At 42.2% G+C, this 24454-nt stretch overlaps 1 protein-coding gene across 17 annotated transcripts in view; it reads right to left on the reverse strand.

The window, feature by feature from the left end:
• Positions 1 to 24454, reverse strand: part of NRXN3 (neurexin 3) — a 1702647-nt gene that overhangs the window by 1503637 nt on the left and 174556 nt on the right. The window lies entirely within an intron of this gene.

Here is a 24454-nt window from a genome sequence, read left to right on the forward strand (position 1 = left end):
CACTGTTGGTGGGAATGTAAATTGGTACAGCCACTATGGAGAACAGTATGGAGGGTCCTTAAAGAACTAAAAATAGAGCTACCATATGATCCAGCAATCTCACTCCTGGTCATATATCCTAAGAAAACCATAATTTGAAAAGATACATGCATCCCAATGTTCACTGCAGCACTATTGACAATAGCTAGGACATGGAAGCAACCTAAATGTCCATCAACAGAGGAATGAATAAAGAACATGTGGTACATATGTACAATGGGATATTACCCAGCCATAAAAAAGAATGAAATAATGCCATCTGCAGCAACATGGATGGACCCAGAGATTGTCATACTGAGTGAAATAAGTCAGAAAGAGAAAAACAAGAATCATATGATATCGCTTATACGTGGAATCTAAAAAAAGGGTACAAATGAACTTACTTAAAAAACAGAAATAGAGTTACAGGTGTAGAAAAACTTATGGTTACCAGGGGGTAACCATAACATTGAGAGATTGGGATTGACATATACACACTACTATATATAAAATAGATAACTAATAGGGACCTACTGTATAGCACAGGGAACTCTACTCAATACTCTGTAATAGCCTATATGGGAAAAGAATCTAAAAAAGAGTGGCTATATGTATTTGTATATGGATTTGAGAATCCATTTCACAGGGCAATAAATTGAGATGCAAAGAAGATTAAGTGATTAAGATTAAGGCACCCCAGAACCTGCAGAACTGGGGCTGGAACCTGGATCTTCTGATTCCCAATTCACTGAGTATATCTGCTTACCTGGAGCGCTGGTCCAACTTGGGGGACCAGCATGTAATCCCAGGTAAGGAGTAATTTATAGAACATTAACAAATCATGTTCACTCTGTGGCTCTACCCCAATTTACAGCTCAACTAGGAGTTCTAGTGGTTGGGATGTAGTCTCTCGTGACCATATCCTCAGTCTTTCTTAGGACCCCCTAAAACCTCAGAAATCTGTTCATAGGGGCTTAGGAGCTCATCACAGTTCAATATTGTCTAAATCCATAGCAGATGGCCATATCCATAGCAGTTTTACATCTCCAATTTTTCACATTCCATTTTAGGAAGCATGTGAATGTTTAACTTCAGGCATTTCTGGTCATAAACTGAGGCTGGGCTCACAGCATTCCCATGCTCTGCACCCTAGTAGCTGCTGCTGTTTCCAAATTGTTTTTTAAGTACTCTCGAATTTTTCCCATGTAAAACATGTTTCACTTTGCATGTCCAATTATAAAATTCTCAAGCAATCTTAATGGGATAAGGGATAAGGAAGGCCAACCCAATTTAGTAAAAAGACTAAATAATGGTATTTTAAATGGTAATTTTCTTACTTTCCCATAGCTAAAACTGCCAAAGGGTTACCTGCTAAAATTTTTGGAGTAACAGCTTCAATGACTAAATAGGAGAGGCTTGTAATTAGCAAATCAATTGTTTGTAAGCAATAGGTACTTATAAGACCTTTTAAAGTCATTCCCTAGACTTTTGTTGAAAACCTACTTAGTAGTGGGAATAAAGAAAATATTTATCCTTAGTGATGCAATAAGTACCCATGTTCCCCAACAACTTTGTTTACATTATCAATTTGCATCATCTAGACCTTGGAATAAAACCTTTGAGAGGCAAAAGTAAACTTCAACTTAGGGAAAATCCAAATGAAATCAGGACCAGAATCAGAAAAATACCAAGAAGTTCCAAATGCACAGCTGCCAGCTTATTTCTTTCTTATTCAAAAAAAAAAAAAAAAATCCTTACCTAAGACTTGGTTTCAACTGAACCAAGTCCGTTATGCTTTGGTCTCTGTTTCTCTTGAGAGATAACGGCACATCTCACACACAGGGTGAGCACAGAGTAGTTGATGGTCAAAAAATGACTGTTGACTGTGAACTGTAAGCACACAGTCTATATCACTGGAGGATGAGAGTGAGGTGACTAGTCGAACATCATAAGTATTGAGTTTCTTCATCCCTCAAAGGATGGAGAGTGATTTATTGATTGGTTTTATTTAGCCCATAGAGGTTAGCAACTTCCAGGAGCCAAGGCAGGTCTTAGATGACTATCAACTAAGCAAAAAAGAGCCAGGACACCAACTCTGTCTTTTTGAGATATGAATATTTTTATAAGTATACCTGGTTCTACCAACTGCCCAGAAGTACAGAGCAGCAATATAAAGAAAAATGCTGGTTAGTATTCAGGAAACAGAAGTTTCCAGCACATTTTATTTTTTTTTCCAGCACATTTTAAAGCAAGGAGCTGAAATTGTCCAGTCAGAGAGCATCAGCAATGAGAGTCAGACAGTGGCAAAGAGCCCACTGGGTTGTCTGAAGACCTGTCCCTGCTGCTACAGAGAACCTCTTACCCAAAGGACCGTGGAGGGGCAAGAGACAACTTTGATTGTAGACCCTGAATAACTGGTGTCAAGCTGAGGACCTCACCCTGTGTCTTCCTAAGCTTGAGCCCATGTAGGAAAAAAGACAGGAAGGAAATACATAATACATACATGATAAAAGTTGTTGTGTCTGAATAGTAGGATTATGGGTTATTACCAGTTTTCTTTATGTTTTCCCACAGTATCAATATTTTCAACAACAGGTAGGCATTAATTTTAAATATATAACTTTTTGTTAAACATGCACTTTAATTAAAAAGCAAATTGCTAAGCACAACAATGACCTGATAACCAGCTGGGTAGCAAAAGAAGAGAGAAAGTCCTCTCAGATCCAACTTGTTCTGCAAATCATCAGCCCAGGTAACCTGCACAGGTAACAGCATCATTCTTCCTAATAACTGCTACTACTTGACTGGCAGTATTATCATAGCTACCACATACTGAGAGCTTACTCTGGGTTAGGGTACAAATTAGAGAAGAAACGACATCCTATTTTATCCACGCAAGTGAGCACATATGGCTTAAGGAGGTGACTGGGAGCCTGTGTGATGTGGGGACAAAACCCCGGGCTATGAGTTACAATAGCCAGAACCGTCTCTTCAATAAAGTCAACCCGGCCCTTTGTATCTCAGTGTCCTTATCTATGGGACAGGGACAGTAATGCCTGCCCTACCCACTTCCCAGGGGCTATGCAAGAAGTATAAAAATAAAGAACTGTGGGCAAAGAGACTTCCCATAGTCCTAACTTGAGTGGGCTGCAGGAGGGCTCCACAGAGGGAAACTTGGCAAGAATTTAAGAAGGGAGATTCTCCAAAACAATGAGCCTGTTATCTACGCTGTCTTCCAGGAAACCTTGAGAGCAGCTTAGGACAACACAGGGCAAGAGAAGCCCTAAAAGATTCTAGATTTTTATTCCTTTAATCAAGAGCCTTGAGAGGATAAGCTCACAGTGGATACATGAAGGAGCAAGCCTATACATGCAAAGTACAGAACACACAGCAGACTCTCCAATCAGGCACAGAGCACCTAACCAGGGGCTTAATAGTCAGGGTCTGGGCAGAGCATTACAGTGGGCTTTGAAGTCAGGGCTGAGTTCAAGCTAAGGCTCTGACACTGACAATTTTCAGGTAATTTAATCAACCTGTACATGCCTCAGGTTCATCATAGGTAAAGTAAGGACAATAATAGTTACTTTGTATTATGTTTATGAAGCTTTAATGAAACAACAGCTATGCCTGATGTAATCCAGGACCTGGCACATAATAGGTTCTCAATAAATAGTTATCTTCCTCACTGTCATTATCATTCACTCTTCTTGCCCTTGCTTAGCCCGTCTTAAAAAGGAAATAGATGAGGCATAGCTAACATTTGCCAAGTACTTAAGAGTTAGGCTTGGCAAGCGCTTATCAACATCAGAGGTTAGAGAAGTGCTTCGTGGTGGGTCATGCAGAGTGGATACTCATGCCCTGCAAGTCCTTGCCAAGAAGTCACGGGTAATGAGCAGTGAAAACAAAGCAACAAACCCTGGCCAGGTTGGAGGAGGGACAGCGGGTAGGCAGCTGGCAGCCAGCAGCAAAAATGACCTTATCGACTCAAGGACACCCTAATGAAGTGGGTGAAGAGCAAAAAAGGAATCGGAAGGCCTTGACAAGAGGATCTTACTTCTTTACCAAGGAAGAGGACACTCTTGTTCCAATCTAACCTATCTCATGCACTAGCTGTGGCCTTGAGCCATACCCAAGCAATCTGGCTCTCTGAAGCTCACATTTCACTAAACTCTGTCCTTGGAGAAACAATCAAAAGGCCTCCCTCAACAGTGTCCCACACTACCACAATCCCCCATGTGAACATAGCATCCTTTCATCATTTTAGAGGGTCTTGTCAGCTGTTAACCAAGTCCAATGTCATGTGTACAGATCCCAGGGAGAACTGTGAGCTTGGATCCACCTTATACCCTACAAAACGAGGTTGTAATTCTTAGAGACACATTTAATTCTTTTTCACAAGAACACCAAGAGAGATAGGGAAGTGGATGATTACGTGCATCCACCTCACCACGACTAGACAACTCAAAATTCTTCCCTTCTTGACGGTAAGCCCTGCTCATGCATAATGATATGAACAACATCCCCATTAAGTACAGGCTGTGTTTGAAGTGTTCTCATGCATGCCCTTTGAAAAAGATAGGGTAAATCCTTCTTGGTGAAAGGACAAGCATTAATTATTTAATTAAACAAAGTAGTTATTGACTTTTTAAAAGCGATAGGCAAATTTTCCACAAAGAACAGAATTTTTTAAATACATGTGTCATCTAGTTCCTGCTCCTGAAAATAAAATAGCTGAAAATTTAACCCCCGAGTGAAAAAAACAGGTGTTTCTGAAAGAAGTAATGTGCAAGCAGAACCTAGAATTTCCTCCTACGATTGTGACTTGGCCTTTGAAAAGTATCTCAATTCAATTGCTATTATAGTATAAATCCCAATAGTTTCACAAACTAGGGGAGTCATTTCATGAAGTGGAGGTGAGAGCTATACCAAATCCATGAGGATAATATTTGCAAAATACCCTGTAGATAATACAAACTATGCCACTTAATCAAGTACTGAAAAGGTTCAAATCAATCCAGACTTCACTACAGTTAATATAAATGTCCCAAGTCAATAAATCTTGATATTGATTAATCTACCCCCCACCCCCATTCAATTTTTAAGACCCACCAGTTCCCACAGGCAGAAGGGGCAGATGAGACAAAAGCGATTTACAAAATCAATACAACTCAAGAGAGCTAGTGAAATTAACTACAGGAGAGACAACCCATTAAATCATCCGGTCCACCTCCATCTCCCTCTTGGCCCCTTGTAGACTGCTCTCTTTCAGTATATCTGAGCTACTTTATCCAAGTAAGCTGTAAAGGTCAACAGATATGAGGGCTTGTTCCTTTTCCCAAGAAACGAGTCCCATTCCCTCCCTCCCTATACTGAGTCCCATGTCTTACTCTACATCAATTCTCAACTCAGCAGCACGTTAGATTCACCCAGGGAGCTTCTGAAACACACCAATGCCAGGCCTCAGGCCCAGAGACTTCTACTTAATTCATCTGGGATAGGACCTCAGTACTGCTGGTATACTTTTTTTTAATACCCAGTGATTCCACCGTTCAGAAAAGGTTGAGAACCAGTTCTCTACAACTTCAACAGTCTTATTTCTTGTCCAGCTTTTGAATGCTTTCTTCTTGACCATGTTAAAATTAACTCAATACTGCCAGACTGGGAGTAAGGTCCTAGCAGACAGTAAGCCAGTGAATCCCAGCTGGTTGAGGACTCCTGCCATGGGAAATCATTACCCCTGATGGGAGCAGGACAGATACCTTAGGTGGACTGGGGCACCTGAGAAGGGGAAAATGGTTGTGGACTACGGTTTTGAACTAAGAGAGAAAGGACAACTTTCCCAGTAACTATACCACATGGAGAGCTGCCAAAGACAGAAACCCATCTGATTTGGAGCTCCTCTATTGATCATCGGAACCTTAGCTGTGGGAGGAAATAAAATTTAAACACACAAAAAGCTAACCTTTCTTGAATCCTCAACACAGGCACAGTTCTAACTGCCTTACATGTATTAAGTCACCTAAATCTCACCACAGCTCTGTGAAGTGGGTGCTATTATTATCCCATTGTAGAGGTGAAGAAACTGAGGCATCCAGAGTCACCCAGGTAGTAAGGGACAGAGTTGAAATTCCAACTTAGGTGGAGGGGTTCCAGAGTCCATGCTATTAATCATTAATCACAACGACCTTTCAGCACTGTATAATTTCAACATAAAGCAAACACCTGAAGTTAGAAAAGAAAGGTAGTGCACTGTCTTATAAGGGATAGGGTGCAATTTCTTCAATAATTATCTGTATAGCAGTGGTTTTGAAACATTAGCACGCACAGAAATCACTGGAAGAGATTTTAAAAACTATTGCTGGGCCCCTTTCCCTAGAGATTCTGATTAAGTAGTCTGGTGGGAGCCATGAACTTGCATTTATAACAAGGTGGAAACGTCTTTTGACACTGTCAAGCTCACCAGAGAAGTTCAGGATGGGAACTGAGATAAAGCAATTTCAGCAGTTTGGAGGGAACCAGCACACTTGCACGAAGTCCTTTCAGGCAGCTGGGGTGGCAGAAGCTAAGCTACAAAGAGTTAAAGAATGGTTATAAGACCTTAAATGTAAATAGATTAAATGCTCCAACCAAAAGATATAGACTGGATGAATGGATACAAATACAAGACGCGTATATATGTTGTCTACAAGAGACCCACTTCAGACCTAGGGACACATACAGACTGAAAGTGAGGGGATGGAAAAAGATATTCCATGCAAATGGAAATCAAAAGAAAGCTGGAGTAGCAATATTCATATCAGACAAAATAGACTTTAAAACAAACACTATTACAAGAGACAAAGAAGGACACTACATAATGATCAAGGGATCAATCCAAGAAGATATAACAATTATAAATATTTATGCACCCAATATAGGAGCACTTCAATACATAAGGCAAATACTAACAGCCATAAAAGGGGAAATCGACAGAAACACAATCATAGTAGGGGACTTTAACACCCCACTTTCACCAATGGACAGATCATCCAAAATGAAAATAAATAAGGAAACACAAGCTTTAAATGATACATTAAACAAGATGGACTTAATTGATATTTATAGGACATTCCATCCAAAAACAATAGAATACACATTCTTCTCAAGTGCTCATGGAACATTCTCCAGGATAGATCATATCTTGGGTCACAAACCAAGCCTTGGTAAATTTAAGAAAATTGAAATCGTATCAAGTATCTTTTCCGACCACAACACTATGAGACTAGGTATCAATTACAGGAAAAAATCTGTAAAAGATACAAACACATGGAGGCTAAACAACACACTACTTAATAACCAAGAGATCACTGAAGAAATCAAAGGGGAAATCAAAAAATACCTAGAAACAAATGACAATGAAAACACGATGATCCAAAACCTATGGGATGCAGCAAAAGCAGTTCTAAGAGGGAAGTTTATAGCAATACAATCCTACCTTAAGAAACATCTCAAATAAACAACCTAATCTTACACCTAAAGCAATTAGAGAAAGAAAAACAAAAAAAAACCCAAAATTAGCAGAAGGAAAGAAATCATAAAGATCAGATCAGAAATAAATGAAAAAGAAATGAAGGAAACAATAGCAAAGATCAATAAAACTGAAGCTGGTTCTTTGAGAAGATAAACAAAATTGATAAACCATTAGCCAGACTTATCAAGAAAAAAAGGGAGAAGACTCAAATCAATAGAATTAGAAACGAAAAAGGAGAAGTAAGAACTGGCACTGCAGAAATACAAAGGATCATGAGAGATTACTACAAGCAACTGTATGCCAATAAAATGGACAACCTGGAAGAAATGGACAAATTCTTAGAAATGCACAACCTTCCAAGACTGAACCAGGAAGAAATAGAAAATATGAACAGACCAATCACAAGCACTGAAATTGAAACTGTGATTAAAAATCTTCCAACAAACAAAAGCCCAGGACCAGATGGCTTCACAGGCGAATTCTATCAAACATTTAGAGAAGAGCTAACACCTCTCCTTGTCAAACTCTTCCAAAATATAGCAGAGGGAGGAACACTCCCAAACTCATTCTACGAGGGCATCATCACTCTGACACCAAAACCAGACAAAGATGTCACAAAAAAGAAAACTACAGACCAATATCACTGATGAACATAGATGCAAAAATCCTCAACAAAATACTAGCAAACAGAATCCAACAGCACATTAAAAGGATCATACACTATAATCAAGTGGGGTTTATCCCAGGAATGCAAGGATCCTTCAATTTACGCAAGTCAATCAATGTGATACACCATATTAACAAATTGAAGGAGAAAAACCATATGATCATCTCAATAGATGCAGAGAAAGCTTTCAACAAAATTCAACACCCATTTATGATAAAAACCCTCCAGAAAGTAGGCATAGAGGGAACTTTCCTCAACATAATAAAGGCCATATATGACAAACCCACAGCAAACATCATCCTCAGTGGTGAAAAACTGAAACCATTCCCACTAAGATCAGGAACAAGACAAGGTTGCCCACTCTCACCACTATTATTCAACATAGTTTTGGACGTTTTAGCCACAGCAATCAGAGAAGAAAAAGAAACAAAAGGAATCCAAATCAGAAAAGAAGAATTAAAGCTGTCACTGTTTGCAGATGACATGATACTATACATAGAGAATCCTAAAGATGCTACCAGAAAACTACTAGAGCTAATCAATGAATTTGGTAAAGTAGCAGGATACAAAATTAATGCACAGAAATCTCTTGCATTCCTATACACTAATGATGAAAAATCTGAAAGTGAAATTAAGAAAACACTCCCATTTACCATTGCAACAAAAAGAATAAAATATCTTGGAATAAACCTACCTAAGGAGACAAAAGACCTGTATGCAGAAAATTATAAGACAGTGATGAAAGAAATTAAAGATGATACAAACAGATGGAGAGATATACCATGTTCTTGGATTGGAAGAATCAACATTGTGAAAATGACTCTACTACCCAAAGCAATCTACAGATTCAATGCAATCGCTATCAAACTACCACTGGCATTTTTCACAGAACTAGAACAAAAAATTTCACAATTTGTATGGAAACACGAAAGACCCCAAATAGCAAAAGCAATCTTGAGAAAGAAAAACAGAACTAGAGGAATCAGGCTCCCTGACTTCAGACTATACTACAAAGCTACAGTCATCAAGACAGTATGGTACTGGCACAGAAACAGAAATATAGATCAATGGAACAGGATAGAAAGCCCAGAGATAAACCCATGCACATATGGTCACCTTATCTTTGATAAAGGAGGCAAGAATATACAGTGGAGAAAAGACAACCTCTTCAACAAGTGGTGCTGGGAAAACTGGACAGCTACATGTAACAGAATGAAATTAGAACACTCCCTAACACCATACACAAAAATAAACTCAAAATGGATTAAAGACCTAAATGTAAGGCCAGACACCATCAAACTCTTAGAGGAAAACATAGGCAGAACACTCTATGACATAAGTCACAGCAAGATCCTTTTTGACCCACCTCCTAGAGAAATGGAAATAAAAACAAAAATAAACAAATGGGACCTAATAAAACTTAAAAGCTTTTGCACAGCAAAGGAAACCATAAACAAGATGAAAAGACAACCCTCAGAATGGGAGAAAATATTTGCAAATGAAGCAACTAACAAAGGATTAATCTCCAAAATTTACAAGCAGCTCATGCAGCTCAACATTAAAAAAACAAACAACCCAATCCAAAAATGGGCAGAAGACCTAAACAGACATTTCTCCAAAGAAGAGATACAGATTGCCAACAGACACATGAAAGAATGCTCAACATCATTAATCATTAGAGAAACGCAAATCAAAACTACGAGATATCATCTCACACTGGTCAGAATGGCCATCATCAAAAAATCTACAAACAATAAATGCTGGAGAGGGTGTGGAGAAAAGGGAACCCTCTTGCACTGCTGGTGGGAATGTAAACTGATACAGCCACTATGGAGAACAGTATGGACGTTCCTTAAAAAACTAAAAATAGAACTACCATAAGACCCAGCAATCCCACTACTGGGCATATACCCTGAGAAAACCATAATTCAAAAAGAGCCATGTACCAAAATGTTCATTGCAGCTCTATTTACAATAGCCAGGACATGGAAGCAATTGAAGTGTCCATCAACAGATGAATGGATAAAGAAGATGTGGCACATATATACAATGGAATATTACTCAGCCATAAAAAGGAACGAAACTGAGTTATTTGTAGTGAGGTGGATGGACCTAGAGACTGTCATACAGAGTGAAGTAAGTCAGAAAGAGAAAAACAAATACCATATGCTAACACATATATATGGAATCTAAAAAAAAAAAGGTCATGAAGAACCTAGGGGCAAGATGGGAATAAAGATGCAGACTTACTAGAGAATGGACTTGAGGATACGGGGAGGGGGAAGGGTAAGCTGGGACAAAGTGAGAGAGTGGCATGGACATATATACACTACCAAACATAAAATAGATAGCTAGTGGGAAGCAGCCGCATAGCACAGGGAGATCAGCTCGGTGTTTTGTGACCACCTAGAGGGGTGGGATAGGGAGGGTGGGAGGGAGGGAGACGCAAGAGGGAAGAGATATGGGGATATATATATATGTATAACTGATTCACTGTGTTATAAAGCAGAAACTAACACACCATTGTAAAGCAATTACATCAATAAAGATGTTAAAAAAAAAAAAGAATGGTTACAAGGATGTGGAGCTGGTGAGAGGCAGCTCCTCTTCCCAAAATCTTCTTGGCGAAAAGTAGTACTTTGAGGAAAGTTATTTTTAGATGAGTGGAAAGTGCCAGAAGAAAAGGAGAGATTAAAAATTCAAGAAAGACAAGGGGAAACTGATGATGGAGCAAGGTTCTGGAGAAGGCAGGAGGGGCACAGCAACTTCAGTGAGTTCACCTGCCAAATTCTCCATCACAAGAGAGGCCTCCTAGAAAGATGGGCTCACACCAGGCCTCTTGGCACTGTGTTTAGCAGTACAAGGGTGTACTTCCCAACCAGTACTGGATAGCAAGGTTCATAATTATCTTAGCAACAGTTTTTCAAAGTCTCTTGAAAAGAAGAAAAGTACCATAGGGTACAACACCACCACGACATGTCCAAACCTTTGTGGGCACCAGTGCTAAGCTTGAATGACATGCTGCTCCTAAGAGGACCATGAGCCGGTGCATGTGGTTCAGCTGGTGCATCTTCTTTTATATGGGATGCTCTCAGCCCTGGCTGAAAAACTAGCTACATAATTTATGGAACTCGGTGAAAAATGAAAATGTGAAATCCCTGTTCAAAAAGTATTAAGAATTCCAAGATGGTAACAGTGGAGCATTAGGCCAAGTGCGGAGCCCTTCTAAGCATGGGGCCCTGTATGACTGCACAGTTTGCCTACCCATGAAGCCGGCCCTGCCTGGCTACACATTAGACTCACCTGGAGTCTTTAAAAATTCCCATGCCCAGGCCACACCTAAAACCAATGAAAACCAGACTTTCTGGGGGTGGGAACCACACATCAGAATTTTTTAAAGCTCCGCATTGACTCCAATGTGCAACCAAGGTTAGGAACCACTGCTTTCTTGTCATAGAATCTGACTTAATACCAGCTTTGAATTATTTTCTTTAAGAAATTCCATCTGGGGCTTCCCTGGTGGCGCAGTGGTTGAGGGTCTGCCTGCCAATGCAGGGGACACGGGTTCGAGCCCTGGTCTGGGAAGATCCCACATGCCGCGGAGCAACTGGGCCCGTGAGCCGCAATTACTGAGCCTGCACGTCTGGAGCCTGTGCTCTGCAACAAGAGAGGCCCGCACACCGCGATGAAGAGTGGCCCCCGCTTGCCACAACTAGAGACAGCCCTCGCACAGAAACGAAGACCCAACACAGCCAAAAATAAATAAATTAATTAAATTAAAAAAAAAAAAAAAAAAGAAATTCCATCTGGAAAAAAATATATCGGTCCCACAAAATGGACTAAAGCCTTATGACATACTACTGAATCGCATTTCTCCAGCTATCCATTCCTGTAAATTGGCTCAAATTATTCGTATAAAAGAATGCAAATCTCTTCCTATAATAAATACATGTTTTGCCATGTAAATGAAAAATAAGAGACAACTTGAGCAATGGAGACCTTGCTAAATTCCTTTAAGACCCCTGCCTGAATTTTCTTGGCTCTACTAGATGATTTCTTCCAGGGTCTGGGCACTGGCCCAGAACTCATCCAAGTTTCTCAATAACACATGACACAAGGTCCTTCCAAACAACAGTGAGCTTTGCATGGAATGCTCAGTTAAGGCAGGAGAATCTGACCCTCACCAAATCCAAAGCTCGAGATTTATCCCAAGAGACAGGATCAACTGAGGACGATCATCCAAGCAGCAGAGCTGGGCAGCTCCCAGCCGGATGCATAGCTACCCAAGAGTTCTTCGCCACAAACCCAGCCGCCTAAGGAGAAGAGCTGCTGTAGAGAAGAGGAGAGGTGGGCCTCCCCACAGGAATCTAAGACCCAAAATGCATGAGGGAAGCCAATTCCTTTCTAGTGGTCTCTAGACAAGCAATACTGGCTAAGGCAAATTACAGAGCCCTCCAATGGTGCCCCCTCAGTATGACAGCAAGGACTAAGGTCTTTCATTCTGATCCTATCAGCAACAGAATGACAGGAAGTGCTTTGGAGGTAGATATTATGGCTTAGAATCCTGGCTCTAACACTTATTATCAGTTGTATGACCTCTCTGTGCCTCAGTTTCATCACCAAAAAAATTGGAGCTAATAAGTACCACAGAATTGCCGTGAGGATTAAATGAGATAATCCATGCATGGTGCTTAGAATAGTATTTAATACACGGTGAGCATATTAATACTAAGGTAACGTTACCTTAGCGACCATCATCATTACCACCAGCACCACAGCACACACACATGACTCACGTCTCTCCTACTTTGCTCAAAATGAAACTAAGACTCAAAGGGCTTAACTGATTGGCTCCAAGTTCCACAGGGTAGTAAGAGCAGAGTCAGGACAGGAACCCATGTTTTCCATCATATATTCTTAACTTCCTCATGTCGCCCAACTTGATAACTAAGCAGAGACTCTCTCTGCAGCCTTTCTGGTGTGGTACGCAGCACCACAACTTGCTCTAGGTGAGGACTGAAGGAGATGATGTAGACGAAGCTGAGGAGAGCTGCCTGTCACATCAGAAGCACTTAATCCACGTTAGCTATTGTTACTGTCACATTGTCACCATACAATTGATGAACCACCCGGAAATCCCCATGTAAATGGACCATATCCACCATATTGGAGCCTCAGTTAAAGAGCTTGCTATCTTAAGAAACCTAATGTCCAACACTTCGATATAAACAGAATTCTCCCTGATTGAAATCACCCCACGTAAATTATCCCATGCATATGTTAGGAGCCTCCTGTATTGGCTATGCTTAAAATAATAGAAGCCATACTTCCAAGTTGTCATGAGTAAGGGACAGAGCAAAGGTATAATTTTAGAAAAGAAGTCAAACTTCAAAAACCTACAGTCCCACAGCTGGGGATTGGCCAGTATGGAAATGAAGCTTTAAGTCCCTTCTCTTCGGGAGAAATTGTATACCACCAAGCCAAGCCCAACTCACCATTTGTCGTAGATGTTCGTATTGCCACAGTTCCAGGCCCTTGAGGAGGGCCCAGAGGCAGCCATGTCGGGGCTGCACCCCTACCATTTAGGGGAAACTTCCTGGCCAATCAAATGGCATTAAGTCATTGGATGTATTATTCCACCCAAGTGAATGCCGCTTCCAGAAAGAAACCTGCCCTATGGCATCAATTTCCCTCTTTTGCTGAGTGGTCTAAGGAAAAAATAAAAATGTAAAAAACAACAATGAATCCGTGACAACTAAACTGGCACATAATGAAAGCCACAAATACATAATTACCACGTCCCACTTGGTACAATATACTCCAGAGTTGCCAAAAACTGACCACTCTGATAGCAGTTGCCCTCACGCAGGCCCTGGACTCTGCAGCTGCATCTCAATGAGCCCAAGTCAGCTGCCTGCAATGGTTTCCCCGGTAACGAGGCTCTGGCTGAGGGCGACAGTGCTCATCACCCCGAGGAATGAGTTTCCACTTGCAGGGAGACTGGGTGAATGCCAAAGCAGAGAATCTGGAAGCAGGGGTCAGGGTCCAAAGGCGTATGGGAGTCACTAAAACCCTGGGATGGGGTCCTAAGCTTTTCCCTTTCTGAGATGGAGTGACATGTCAATTTGGAGACTTGAGGACTTTTAAGGTGAGGCCTAGCGTTGGAATATCCCATACTCCTGACTTGCCCACGTTCCTTATCAGGAGAACTGGCCTGGCTGTCAGGAGGCACGAATTCTAGTCCCAGCTCTCACTGGGCGAATTGGATAAATCACATCTAGGTAAAATCAAGGGAGTTAGGATTAAGTGATTTTCTAGGGCTTGAAAGCTAAGACCACCTGAGAAGAGAGAGGGCCAACTCAGCCCACGACAAAGTGAGACAAGAGTTTCTGTGTCAACGACCGTCCTTTCCTTCCACATTTACGTTTTCTAATTCTCCTCTCCTGTCTCAGACATACCTTCAGGACTGAGTTCAGATTTTCTACCACCTGTTCCCAAGATTGCCTAGAAGAGAAAGGTTACCATCAGTTTGGCCAACTTCCACCACCGGTGGAACAAATCTGAATGCCACATGGGGATGAAGACACTCTGTTGCTGCCCAAGTACTGGGAGCAGCTGCAGGAGATAACCCTGCCAGACCCTTCCGTAGTAACGACTGTGTGACTCTCCGAATGGCTCACCCTCACCAACCATGCTTTAATCATTCATGAACAATGAATGCATGGGATCTCAGAGAAGGAGAACGGGGAAAAGCATTCCAGGCAAAGGGAACAGCATATGTACAGTCTACGTGGTTGACGAAAGTGGGTTAACACGAGGCCTAAAAAAAACGCCAGTATGGTTAGAGGCCTGAAAGCAAGGGTAAGAGTACTGAGAGATGGGGTGGGGGCAGGGGTGTGTGGAGGACAGGCAGGAGATGGGCAGGAGTGAGATCATGCAAGCCTTGTTAGTGGCTATGGTTTGGTTTTTATCCTAAGAGTTTCAGAAGCTCATAGCAGGAGAGAAAGGTGGAGGTATTATGATAAGATTTTATTTTGAAAATCTTAATTTAGTTAAGAATATGAAGAAACCAATCAGGAGGCTATTGCCATGATCCAGGCAAGAGATGATACTGGCTTGATGGATAATTTTCAGTAGGGGAGTAGAGCTCCTACGTGAGCGGGGGCTGCAGCCCTCTTACCGCTCCCTCTGGTTCCAGGTAAGGTCTCCTGGTTTATCCGTATCACCTTGTTCGGCCTCATCCCCAGGCACTGTGTGCTGACTGTCAGTGTCTCACCATGGAGAGTGGACTTCCTCTGCCCCTCAACAGCCATCACCTCTGTCCTCTTACTTCGCACTGACATCTTACTCAATTGAAAGCCTGAAACTCTCTGGAGAATTTTCTAGTCCTTATTCCCTCCGAAAGCACATAAACCTTGTTACTGGTAATTAAATTTTTCTCTCACAACAATCACATGCAGTGAAGAGAGAATGTTAGGCAAACACACATCTTTTAGGCAAGGTGAGATTAAAAACAAACAAACAAAATAAAACAAAAAAATCCTTTCTTCTTACCACTGGATGCCAAAAGGTCGTGTAAGTTGTGTTAGGAACATAGGAACCTGGTCCTAGGACCCTTCATGTGCCCAAAGTATTGCAACAGCTGAGGAACAATACCTTTAAACATTGCCCCGGTGATCATTTGAGATTGTGTCTGTCTTAACTGAGTTCCAAGCACACAGCTGGGCAGTGGACAGAAAGAGGCACGTAAGACTTCTGCAGCTCTCAAAGATGGGTGATTTGGTTGCAACAGATTGGTGGACTAGACAGGAGAGTCTGAGGCAACAGCCTTTCAGATGAAAAGAGGTAGAAAGGGAAGTGCGGCGACCACACATTCTCTAATATTTCTCCATCCAGAGACAGGGTCTAAGTCCCCTGCCCTTGACTCTGGGTTCTGTGCCAGCAGAATACAGGCAGACCTCAGAGATATTGTAGTTTCAGTTCCAGAGCATCACAATGAAGTGAATATAGCAATACAGCGAGTCACATGAAGGCTTCCCAGTGCATATAAAAGTTATATTTACACTATACTGTAGTCTAGTAAGTGTGCAATAGCATTATGTCTAAAACAATACATAATGTAACAATACTTTATTGCTAAAAATGCTAACCATCATCTGAGCCTTCAGCAAGTTATAATCTTTTTGCAATAGTATTCAATAACACCACAGATCACTGATCACAGGTCACCATAACAAATATAATAGTATTGAGAAACTATGAAATATTGTAAGAATTACCAAAACGTGACACAGAAACACGAAGTGAGCAAATGCTGTTGGAAAAATGGCACCAACAGAACTGCTCGACACAGGGTAGCCTCAAACCTTCCATTTGTAAAAAACACACTACTGGTGAAGCACAATAAATCAAAGCACAATAAAACAAGGGATGCCTGTACAAGAGAATGCAATGCCTACGACGCTGTGCCAGTTTCTCTTCAAAACCCCGTAAGTCTACAGAGGCTTCCCTGTTTTGAAGATATAAACATAATGAAGCTGGATGATTATTCTTATATCAAATGATGCTTCCCACTTCAGACAGATTTTCCAGAATTTCTTTACAACTATTAGATAGCATCTGCTGAAATAAAAGAACTTAAAGCTATAGCGTGAACAGTCACTAACAAGTTAATATCAATCAGAAACGAAGCTAAAAGACTTTTCAAATAGAAGTGCAGATCACTGGGACTAAACAGACTATTTTTTAAGGTCTGATTTACAAATGACCTTTTAAAGAAATGTAACTTTGGAGTGAAGTGAAGTTTACCTCCATAAACTCTCCCAGGACACTCCAAATGCTTTTTTGTAAGAGAAAACAGAACTTCTGGATTGTTGCAGGTTTATTTTATCCCCCTCTGAATTTCAGTCGCTACCTCCCCTGGGGCCCATCTCTGAGGATATAGAAATTGCCTATTTCCAGGAACCAACGTCTCTGCAAATGTAGTCTCTCCCTTAGTCCCACAGCATGGAGGCCTCCACACTCTCAAGGACACAAGGGCACACATAAGAAGAGTTTTGCAGATTTTTTTCCCTTAGAATCTTTTTTTTCTCCAGTCAGGAGAACCGCAGAGTGAAAAGCAAACTTGAGTGGGAGACCTGGAGTCTCGGGCTCCTCCCTCCCCCTTTCCCCAGCACTGCAGGCTAGACGAGCTACTGAACCTCTCCCCATCTCAGTTTCCTCCTGTATAAACACAAAAACACACGAAGGACAATATCACCTGGCAGGTCCTTCCAGACTTAAGAATCTAGCACACTTTTGACAGAGAGTGGGATCTGCCCTCCCCAGTCATGAGAAAGTCAGAAACTCCCAGCCAGATCACAGCCTCCTTCCAATGGATGGAGCGCCTGGCTCGCCATGCTGAGAGGGGAGGGCTGCCAGGAGGAAAGGCAAGACTTCCACCCTTCTGCAGGTGGAAGGAAAAAGGAGTGGCCACTCGGGGAAGTTTTGGTCAGTGCAAACCAAGACGGGTGAGAAGAGTCACATACAGGGTTGAGGAGGCCAGAATTTCTTCTCTCCCTGAGTTAGAGAAAGGTGATGTCTGACTTCTGTAGCTTCCCAGAGCCTTCCTGATGGCAGCAAGCTCTCCAAGCACGGGCCCAGCAGCCAGCTGTGCGCTCTCTGCTTGCATTTAGGTCTGAGGTGTCACAGAGGCCTGCAATCTCTGAGACTTTTTCTGTTTCTGATTATATCCTCACTCACTCCCTCAGCCAAGTGCAAACCTCTCTTATCTCAAGACCATATCTGAGATGGTGAAAAAGCCAGAATTTGCTTTTTGTGCTCTGATTTTCACACAACGCCTGTTGAAGGTGCAGATGGTAAATGTCCCCAAGGAGCCCAGTCAGGAAACCAGGTTTCCCCAACAATGGTCACGGTAGTCTTGGACTTCACCAGAGCTCTCAAGAATCACCAGAAGAAGGTAACTGATGGTGCTGGATAGCAGTGCGGGTGGAGCTTTTTAAAGTGGTGGCTTTTTAAAACACTGCGGTGTCTGCTCAGGGTTAAACACATAGACTGATGCACAGAAAAGAAAGCCCTCAAACAAGGACCCATAGAGGATCTGGGTATACAATGAAGGGAGCACTATAATTATGTGGGTAAAGGATGGATTGTTCAATAAATGTTGTGGGGTAACTGACTTTTAAAGGAAGAAAGTAAATAAATAGAATTCTATTCCCTATGTCCCTTACCACATGCGAAAATATACTCCTGTTGCATTAGAGACCTAATGGTAAGAAGCAAAACTTTAAAATCCTTTATTAGAAGGATATACAGGGTCATGCCTACTAGCTTTATGACATTAAAATAGTAAAAGGTTTTTTGGACAAGCCATAAAAAACATCTCATGGAGGGCCAAATTAATACCTTTGCAGCATCAATTTTTGGAAACCTCTTTTTAGAAAAAGATATCATAAAGTTTAAAAATGAGATAAAATGAGAGAAGATATTATTTATACATATATACCCACATACATACTTTATATTTTATATACGCATGTGCATGTATGTATGTACAGAGAGAGGATTGATAGAATATATAAAGAACTCTAACAAATCAATTAAAAAATTGGATGAAGGCAGTCAAAGGCACAAACTTCTAGTTATAAGATAAATAAGTACTGGGATGTAATGTACAACATGATAAATATCATTAACACTGCTGCACGGTTATATATGAAAGTTGTTAAGAGAGTACATCTTAAAAGTTATCATAAGGAAAATTTTTTTCTGTTTCTTTAATTTTGTATCTATATGAGATGATGGATACTCACTAAACTTACTGTGGTCATCACTTCATGATGTACGTAAGTCAAATTATTATGCTGTACACCGTAAACTTACACAGTGCTTATGTCAATTATATCTCAACAAAACAGGAAGGAAAAGAGTTGCAAACCCAACCCCCCGCCACCAAAATGAGCAAATGGTATAAACAAGTAACCCACAGAAAAGGAAACTTTAAGGTTAATACACATGAAAAGTTGCTGAATATCTCTGATAATTAAAGAAAAGCAAAGAAAAATCATTCACATCAGAGTGGCAACCTTTATAAGGCCCATAATAACAAGTGCTGGAGAGGACATGGAGAAACAGACTGCCCACTATTGGTGGGAGTTTAAACTGATAAAATCAAATCTGAGAGTCTTTGGCAAAATGTGCTAAATTGGAAAATGTGTATTCCTTAAGACCAGCAATCCCATTTCTGGTATATATCCTAGAAAGACCCTCATACATATCCACAGGAGAAGTGTGCAAAATGTTCACGCTAGCTGAAATGTTTGCAAAAGCTAATAACTGTAAACATTCTAAATGTACACCAATACGAGAATGGAGACCTATTCATATGATAAAGTACTGTTCAGTAGACAAAATGGATAAACTAGAGCTAAATGTGTCCACACACACACACACACACACACACACCAATTCGCAGGAAACAATGGTAACCATTTCCATAAAAACTACATAATGTTTATGAATACTTAAGTATGAGACTAACAGAAAAGTTTGAACTGTAAGGACACATACCAGATTCTTAACAATGGGTGGAACTAAGCAGAGAAACTTTATCTGCAGTTTTTAAATTTTTATAATAAAAAACAGATCTGAAGCAAATGTGACAAAATGTAAATACTGTGTTTATAACCAAGGAAAGCAAAGCAAATAATGTTCTCATATTGAATGTAAACCCTCACACCCTAAATATGTCTACATTCTATCTCCTCCATCTTTGCCTGGCTCAGACTCTCATCTCTTCTCGGACAGGCTGTTACTGGTCTCCCTGCCTCCAGTTTCCACCTCTACAGTGTCATCAGGGTGATTTTTCTGAAATATAAATCTTTAAAAACTATAAAAGGAAATTCAAATCTAACTCTCTTAATACAGACCCTTAGCCTTCAAATAAAATCCTAGCTTCTTTGCACGGTATACAAAGGCCTCCATAACCCAGGCTCTGCTTCTTTCCCTGGCCCCAAAAGCCACAGTCCCTGCCCTCGCCCACAAGCACACCCCGTGCTCTGGCCACACTGCTGTCCCAGAGCCCCAGCTCCTATGAGCCTTTGTAGAGCGCCCTTCTCTCACTCACCTCTCTCTCCACTTAGTTTGCTCTTCAACACTGGGCTCGGGCATCACCTCTTGCCTGCATTCGTGGCTTTTTCCCCAGCCTCCCGGAGAGCCCTGTTCAAACCGTTTCTGCAGTTAGCACATCATATTCTAACCACCCTCTCCCCAGGGAGACTGCAAGCTTCCAGTCTGCAGGAACCACGTCTCATAAAGCTCTTTCCCTTGTGCCGCAATGCATGCTCAGTAAATTGTGTCAGATTAATAAATTAAAATATGCAAGCATATAGGAAACACCCAAGGAGCACAAAGTATCATCCTAAAAGTGGTCTTATTCATTCTACAATGACTAGGAATAACACTAATAACAGTAGCCCTCCTTTGTGGGGTATTTATAGTGCACTTGGTAGGCCTTGAGGGAGAACACAAACTAAGGCTGGGACATAAGCCTGTCTTCAAGGAGCTTCCAGTCTTGCTGGAGAGATACTATTAAGACATGAAGCCTCTAACTAGACGTGGGTAACTCAAATCTAAAGTAAGACCCAGGGGCTTCCCTGGTGGCGCAGTGGTTGAGAGTCTGCCTGCCAATGCAGGGGACACGGGTTCGAGCCCTGGTCTGGGAGGATTCCACATGCCGCGGAGCGGCTGGGCCCGTGAGCCACAATTACTGAGCCTGCGCGTCTGGAGCCTGTGCTCCGCAACAAGAGAGGCCGCGATGGTGAGAGGCCCGCGCACCACGATGAAGAGTGGCCCCCGCTTGCCACAACTAGAGAAAGCCCTTGCACAGAAATGAAGACCCAACACAGCCATAAATAAACAAATAAAGTAAGACCCATTTCCAGCAGATTTCCCCTAAAGCATTTAGACACAGAGTTGCTTTAAAATCAATAAGAGGTAGGAAACAAGAAAGAAGAGAAATGGGGAATGAGAAAAGAAGAAAAGGCCACAAAAGTACTAATGCTCATTCCAAATCTCCTGGTTTACTGCCTGACGGGAGTAGACCCTGAAGGCTGGAGCAGGACCAAATCAGGTCAGAGCCCCCATGGATGCCTGCCTGTCAAAATGCCCTGTATCCCCAGGATTAATAATTTACGGAGAAAGGGGGCTGGCACTAGTTGGCAACTTGGCCAGACAGCCCCAATTCTTCCCCTGCACCAGGGCCCTGCAGTTCAAATCAATATTCGTTAGCCAGCGGAATGAGCTCGTTTCACGCATGTTCTAATTAGACAATGGAGATTATTACAAAACACCTGCAATGTTTGTAATCGTTTAAAATAATGAGAATCAATATTAGCTTCCAAAGGCACCATATGGTAAATGTTCATTCCAGGCATGTGGTCCCTGATATACTCTCAATGCTTCAAAACTGATCATTAACATTTTTTAATTTGCAAGAAGTTGCTCCTGGTTAATGAATTGGCTGCCTGTGTGTCCTCTGCACAGTGACTTCCTCTAAGTGATCATTTAATTGTAACATGGCCTCAGTACCCACCGGAGCACTTGGGGTCTGCCTCAAAGGACATGCTCCAGAGTCAAGTACACGCAAATATCCCACCACCACCACAGGGCACTTCCCAGGTGTGTGATCTCCACGTCGCTAAAGTGGTGGTTCTCAAGTCACCCAGAGAACTTGTGAAAAATAGAATGGTGGGTCCCATCCCAGAGTTTCTGATTCAGCAGGTCAAGGGAAGGGGCCTGAGATTCTGCATTTTCAACAGGTTCCCAGGTGATGCAGACGCTGTTGGTCTAGGGACCACACTTTGAGAAGCACTTGTCCTACAGCCTGACACCCAGCCCCCACTCCAAGCTAACACCTTCCCCATCGGCAAGAAGCACCCAGGAAGGGTGAAGATCGAGGAAAAGACTTAAGTTTTTTCCATGTTCCCTGAGCAAACTTCCAGGCCACATCTACTGAGATGCGCAGTGGGCCTCATGGAACATGTGCTGAGCCAGACGCTATGCTGGGCACTTCCACGTCTTGATTAATCCTCACCACAACCCAGTGAAGGAGGTGCTACCACCACATCTGACAAAAGAGGAAACAGATACAGGATTGTCCAGTGTCAGCCCGGCCTACACATGGAGGATTCTAATTCAAACAACGGTTTTGTGCCTCCAGTCCCACGTTTCATCCACAACTGTCCAAATGAGCAGAGAGTAAGTGTGTACCACTTCACTCCTCACCCAGAACCTGTTTTATCCCATTACCTGGACTGTCCTAACCACAGTGGGATGCAAGGTGGGGAGGCTCCTTTACCCAAGCACACAGCTCACGCAAATTCCCAGAACCAGGCCAGTATTTACTCTTTTCCTTTCTAGCCTGGTCAGAAATACTTCCCTCACCATAAACTGAGCACACAGCCCCTTCCGGTGCTTTGCTTTGACCTCAGTTCTCATCTACTAGCCTCCTGCTTCTCAACTTTTAATGTGCACAGGAATCACCTGGGGATCTTGTTAAACTGCAGCCTCTGAATGCACAGATCTAGGACGTGCCAAGAAGCAGTATTTCTAACCTGTTTCCTGTTGGTGCTGATGTTGGCCCCAGGTGATGCTGATGATTAGTTCTGTATCAGCATAAACACAGAGGACCTGGTGTAGGGGGAAACATGAACCTTGGAGCCAAACGCACCTAGGTTCCAATCACCTCCAATGTGTTTTCCCTAGAGTGATTTACTCAGCCTCTCAGAACTTGTTTCCTCATCCTTAAAATGGGAATAACACGTATCCCGTAGAATTATGACATAAGTAACATCTGAAACGCACCTATCATCCCAGCACCCTTTCGCCCCTCCACAAACACCCTCTGCAGCTACTCCACCCTCTTTAATACCTCCCTTCTCTCACTTCCTACCACCCAAGCTTATGAGCCAGGGAGGTCAGACATTTTTACCTGGTTTACGAGTGAGGAAATCACAGGCTTCTGATAGACTTAAGTCCATAGCCAGCCCAAGGCAGGTCTCAAATACAACCTAGGGCTCCTGATTCCAAGCTGAACGCTGATTCCAAGCTGAACGCTGTCTCCCATGCCCCAAGGACCGAGGCCTCTGCAGTTGCAGTTTGGTGGCAGAGAAAACACATGAACAGAGTCACCACACGCCAAGATCACCAGAGCTCTGCAGGAGTCCTAAAGAAGAAATGAGTGGCTCATACTGACCTTTTGTTGTCTGGAAATAGAAATATTGGCAGTAGGGGACTGGAGGGGGGAAGTGTGCAGACTTCAGCACGACAACAGCTTATAAAGTAGTTATACATTGTCTTATCTCTAGCTGGAGCTCTATTCTCATCCACGCAGTGAGTTGGTAAAACACTCCTTGGGATAACACACAGGACACATCTTAGCCCCAGGCAGTGAGCCCAGAGAAACGTACAATATCAAAAGAAGGAAAACAGATAAAATTGAAAAATCATAGGTAGGATTTATAGCAAAGTTTGCTCACGGGCAGGTGAATTCACTAGGCTCCCTGAGCTTTCTTTTTCTTCTTCCTTTGATGTTTTAAAATACATAAGACTGTTGTTTTAAATCATCCCATAAAACATCGCCTGCTACAGAAGCTGCAATCAGGCATTCTCTCCGCATCCGCATTTGTCACCGAGCTCGTAATTCACAGCAATTGATAAACTTTTTCAAAATGCTGTGAACGTAACTTCAGGGGGTTAATAAAACAGCTTTCTACTCCTCTGTTTCTTTCCATTGATAATTTATTCAAATTGTAATTGCCCGTAATGTGCACCCTCTATCACATTACTGCTCACACACCATGCACTCTCCCTCACCATCCATCACCGCAGCTGTCAGCAAAGTCCTCCTTCCTGCCCTGCACACAAAAATGGGACTGCTTCTCTTCTCACATCCAGTGGACAAGCCCCTGCCTACTTGCCACCCTCTCCTACCCCCTCCCACTGATGTCTTAAATGGAGGATCCCACTGGCCCCTGCCCACTTGATGGCAGACATTTAGTCTCAGGGCTATCCATGCCCCAACCACATGTCTTGTGGCATGGAGGTTTGCTGGGTTAGATGGTTTGGGCAGAGTTACCTGAGCTTGTGCAGACGGTGTAGTAACAGTGCAAGGTTCTCCTGGCTAAGGGGGGTGTTGGATGAACCAAAGATTTGAAAGTCAGAAGACTTCTTCTCATCCTAGCTGTACTGTGAATTCTGTG

This window comes from Balaenoptera physalus (assembly GCF_965194825.1).
Source record: "Balaenoptera physalus genome assembly, chromosome: 2".
In the NCBI taxonomy this organism is placed as follows: Eukaryota; Metazoa; Chordata; class Mammalia; order Artiodactyla; family Balaenopteridae; genus Balaenoptera; species Balaenoptera physalus.